The sequence below is a fragment of the Felis catus genome, chromosome F1 (assembly GCF_018350175.1).
Source record: "Felis catus isolate Fca126 chromosome F1, F.catus_Fca126_mat1.0, whole genome shotgun sequence".
Taxonomy (NCBI): Eukaryota; Metazoa; Chordata; class Mammalia; order Carnivora; family Felidae; genus Felis; species Felis catus.
Window position 1 is genome coordinate 32,628,728 of NC_058384.1, and position 4,737 is coordinate 32,633,464.

Genomic DNA, 4,737 nt, shown 5'->3' on the forward strand with positions numbered 1-4,737 from the left:
CAAACAACCCCTTGCCTACTTACTTCAGTGACTACGGTTGTCCTGGGTCTGCCCTGTGGCCACTGCAGACCTACAGCTTGGTGGTCATTTGTTGACCACCAGTCTCATGGGGCAGGGCCTGTCCCTGTGGGGCTGTGGCTAAAGCGGTCCTGGGAAAGCCCTCCTCTGTCTCAGCAGTTGTTCTCTCGGGACCTGGTGCCTTTTTTCGGGCACTTAGGATGAAACCTGTACTTCTGAGAGGACACTTAAGTAAGGGAGAGGAGGGAGAAGCTGGAGGTGAGAAGGACTGAAAGAGGTAGTGTGCAGTGGGCTACAAGACAATTCCTAGTGGGTAGGGCAGTCAGTGGAGGAGACAGCATCCTTCTTTTGAAAGTTATCACATTTCTAGTGGCCAAAGAAATGGCCAAGCTGGTGTTTAGTTATTACTTTAAAGATTGTCCATAGAGAAGCCTTTAATTATAAAGCTCCCTGAAACTATTATCTTTGATTTTCAAAAAAGGCTGTGATTTTCCTGTGATGAACAAACTACCTCCAAGAGATTAAGAGCAGGGGCTTTGGAGTTAGGCATTCAAATTACTGTGTGAACTTGGGTAGATAACCTGGCCCCTCAGAGTCTCTGTTATGTTTTCTGTAGGAGGAAATGTGTGGCTGAGCTGTCCTCCCCAGAAATTCCTGTGTTGGAGTCCTGACCCCTAGCACCTCAGAATGTGACTGGAGATAGGGTCTTTTAGGAGGTAATGAAGGTACAATGAGGTCATATGGGTGGGCCCTGATCCAATACGACCGGTGTCCTTATAAGAAACGGAGACTAGGGCAAAGACAAGCAGAAAGTGAAGACCATGAGAAGGAGAAGGTGGCCATCTACAAGACCAGGAAAGAGGTCCCAGAAGAAACCCACCCTGCTAACACTGTGATCTTGGACTTCTAGCCTGGAGACCTGTAAGAAAATAAATTTCCATTGTTTAAGCCATCCCATCTGTGGTACTCTGTTATGGTAGACCTAAAACATTAATACAGGGATCATAATTCCTACTGAATTGAGATAATGTATAAGAAAGCATTAAGTACAGTGCCTGGGACTCAGTGGATGCCCAGTAAATGCCCTTCTGGACATACGAACTGCCAAACAATGTGTAAAAGAGACCTTTGGCTCGTGCAATGGACTAAGGCTGGGGAGCACTGTGTGTGTGTGTGTATATACATGTTTTGTATATTTTGCATGTTCACAGATGGAATAGATCAGTCATAGCCATGGAGCTCATGACGAAGCCTGGAGCAGAGTGTAAGCTCTCTGAAGGTAGGACCCCAGACTGGATAATCAGATTCTTATTGAGCTAAATAGGCCAGAGGGCCAATGCAGCCCTCTGCCTTTTTGGCTAAATAAAGTTTTATTGAAGCACAACTATGCTTATCTATTCATATGTTGTCAATGGCTGCTTCTATGCTATAAAAGTATAGGTGAGTGGTTGTGACAGAGACTAGATGGACCTCAAAGTCTAACAAACTTAGTCTCTAGCCCTCTATGAGAAACTTTACCAACTCTGTTATAGAACCCAAGGTAGTAGGGACTCAATAAATTCTTTTCTCCTTCCTTTTCCTCCTTCCTGGTATAAAAAGAGACCAAAAAGAAAAAAAAAGGAAAAAAAAGGAAGAAAAGAAAAGAAAAAAATGGAGATGGGAGGTACTGTATATTCATCTTGTCTAATGCCTCTTTATAGTTATGAGGAAACAGCAGTTCAAAATGGGGAAGTGTTGACATCCTGAAGGTCATACTGTTCTGCCTCAGTTTCCTCATCTGTAAAATAGAGATATGAAAATTAAAGGTGCTAATATGTGTAAAGCAATTCAATCAGTTCCTGGCACATAGTTTTCCTATGATTACTATTACTGTTAACTTCTGTTTTCCTATGAACAACCTGTAAAATGCTTATTTTTTTTAGTTTATATATACATAATCCATGTCCTTCCCTGCAGAGAGCATGAGAGATGGGGGCAAAGACGGATTTGAAGCTGGAAAGGCAGAGACAAGCAAAGGAAGGTGTCTGCTTGGCACCAAGCACTGCTGGATGGCTCCCCTTACTTCCCCCCCCCCCCAATCCCGCCATCCCTTCCCCAGCCAGCGTGTGCTAACGGAATTCAGAAGGTAATACAATCACCAGGCTCTGAATTCCTAGAGGATCCTGGCTGGGGGCTACTAGTTGCTGGCAGGAGGCCGGGAGGCGGAGAGGGCTCAGATAAAGATCAAGTACCCACAGCCCTTCCATTTCACCCGGGGTGGGAGGGGGAGGGCTGCCTCCCTAAGCCTGGCCTCAGCACAGGTTTGCAGATTTTCTCCAATTGGCTGCCTGGGGAGAACGCGTTCAGCCCGGAGAGCCTCAGGAATGGGACTCTAATCAGACCCAGGTGTAGAGTAAATCTTGCAGCTTCCCATTGTTCTTGCTGCTTCCACCCCCACCTTGGTGGGGGCCAGCAGTGGCCTGATCGGGGAGGGCCTTTCCTATGGGGAGAAACCTGGTGGCCAGAGTCCCCTCACCCTCTCCACACGTCCCGCTCCACCACCTATGCTTAGAGACGCCCTGTCACCCTGCCAGGGAGCCAGGATCCAGACAAGGCTTTGATTGCTTTTTGCTTCCCCCAGGGTCAATGAAAGGAGAAGCAACAAATACAAGCTAGTCGGGACAGAGAGAAAAGGAGGGCAGAAAACACCCAGAGAGGAGGAGACGAGACCCCCTTCAGACCCCTCAGGCTGCGAGAAGACACCGGCTCAGCCTAGAGCTCCCTCTCTGGAGGCAGAAACGTGAGGCACCCACAGGGCAGAAGAGGAGTAAGAAACTTATTAACATGAGCACATTATTCGTAGCAGTGACTGAGGTATAAGGGGTGGTTACAACCCATTGTTGTTATACTGTATTTGACAGGAGAGCATGGTGTGGGGATATGTGAAAATTCCTTTTTGACTCTTTTCAGAACCAAATTCCTGGCAAAGCTTGAACAACTGTGGCAAAAACCTGCCCGGAGTGCTTCCTGCCTTCTCACTGAGATTCAGAATAAACACTTCCTGAAGCCTTGTCGTCACCACACAATGTGTAGGAGCTTCTATATACAGTGGATTCTCATTAGTCCCAGTAGTTATGTTCTATACAGTCACTGCAAACACTCACTGAGCTAGCAAATACCGAACCGTTGTTTCTGGGGGAATTGCAGGGTTAAGTTCCTGAGAGCCCCTGGTTACATTTTCATCAACCCATCAATACACAACCTCCTTTTATGTATGCGTGCTTGTGTTTACTTAATAGATACTGCTGATCCATTAACATCAAATTCACGGCTGAGGGGCACTATAACTCACACCTGAACCAAACCTACCTTACACCTGTATTTTCTCTCAAGGCACATCATAGCACTCTTGTGCTTAGAACAGTAGACGGCACTTCAGCACTCTGCTTGGGCCCATTTTAAACAGCAAAACCAGGGACGCCTGGGTGGCTCAGTCGGTTGAGCGGCCGACTTCCGCTCAGGTCATGATCTCTCGGTCTGTGAGTTCGAGCCCCACGTCGGGCTCTGTGCTGACAGCTCGGAGCCTGGAGCCTGTTTCGGATTCTGTGTCTCCCTCTCTCTGACCTTCCCCCGTTCATGCTCTGTCTCTCTCTGTCTCAAAAATAAATAAACGTTAAAAAAAAATTTAAACAGCAAAATCATCAGTGAAAGAAAAAAAATACAAAAATGCCAAAAATATGGCAATAAATTGGTCACAAAAAGGACACTGGTTTACAGTATGAGAGCTGAAATGAGAAGGTGTTGTGCCTTGTTTGACTTCAGCTGGAAACGTGTGTCAGCTGACTCAAATTTTCCACCTCTTTGTATGTGTTCCAGAATGATCCTGAGAGTCCTGCGAAGATTGATTTGGGGTTTACAAATAAATTTTAGTGAGTTGGTGGATTTGTAACTTATAGAGTCTGCAAATAATACAAACCAACAGTACATTGTCTCATTCACTTCTTCTAATGATCCCATGTAGTGGGATTATTATTGCCCTGGTAAAAATGGGAAAACTGAGCATCAGATGGGTTATGCAGTTTGCACAAGGTGATACAGCTAACCAGTGGTGTTTGTATTTCTCCCACAGCAAATTTAAGGCATTTCACTTAGAAAAAATATTGCCAGAGAAGAGAGGACCATCCCGCCTTAGTCAGTCCTTTATTCTGTATCTATGTACTGTAACTAAATGGACTTGTTCAGCTGTTGCTGTGAATTGATGTGTTCTGCTACCTGGTTTGGGCACTCTTCTGGGAATGAGGGACCAGGTCCCTTTTCCTCCTTCCCCATATTGAAGCTTCCTGAGTATAGAGAGGTTCTCTCCCACTGTTTATTTCCCAAGAGATTCACAAGCAGACTCTTGAAAAGTCAGACCCATTCCTTTCCCGGATCCAGCTACTGGACATGAGGGGCATGTAGTCTGGGGCAAGTGTGGGAGGCCACGGGCAGGCTTTGCATTGATTCATTTGGTAGATGTGACAAATATCAGCCCCTTGCTATTAGTTTAGCCCAATGCTGAGCTCTGCTCAGTCACTGTGAAGACATAGGAAACATCTCAATCCTGGTCCTCTTTAGGAAGGTTACGTGTGATATGAAGAGACTAAATAGGACACATAGATTATGGGCCCATAATGGGTCAGATCCATGCCAGGTGCAGGGCCAAGCTTGGGGCAGGATTTCGGTGGGGGAGGGGATCCATGA

General features: G+C 46.1%; 1 long non-coding RNA gene across 2 annotated transcripts; it reads left to right on the forward strand.

Annotated features, from left to right (window-relative positions):
• The first annotated feature begins 2,165 nt into the window (after positions 1-2,165).
• On the forward strand, positions 2,166-3,272 carry LOC109495451. 2 transcript variants are annotated; one of them, XR_002150853.3, is made up of 3 exons: positions 2,166-2,245; positions 2,639-2,871; positions 2,968-3,272. It is a non-coding gene; the product is annotated as an uncharacterized LOC109495451 (long non-coding RNA). The 2 variants fall into 2 exon arrangements; XR_006591900.1 differs by lacking the exon at positions 2,166-2,245 and adding an exon at positions 2,263-2,405.
• Positions 3,273-4,737: the final 1,465 nt, after the last annotated feature.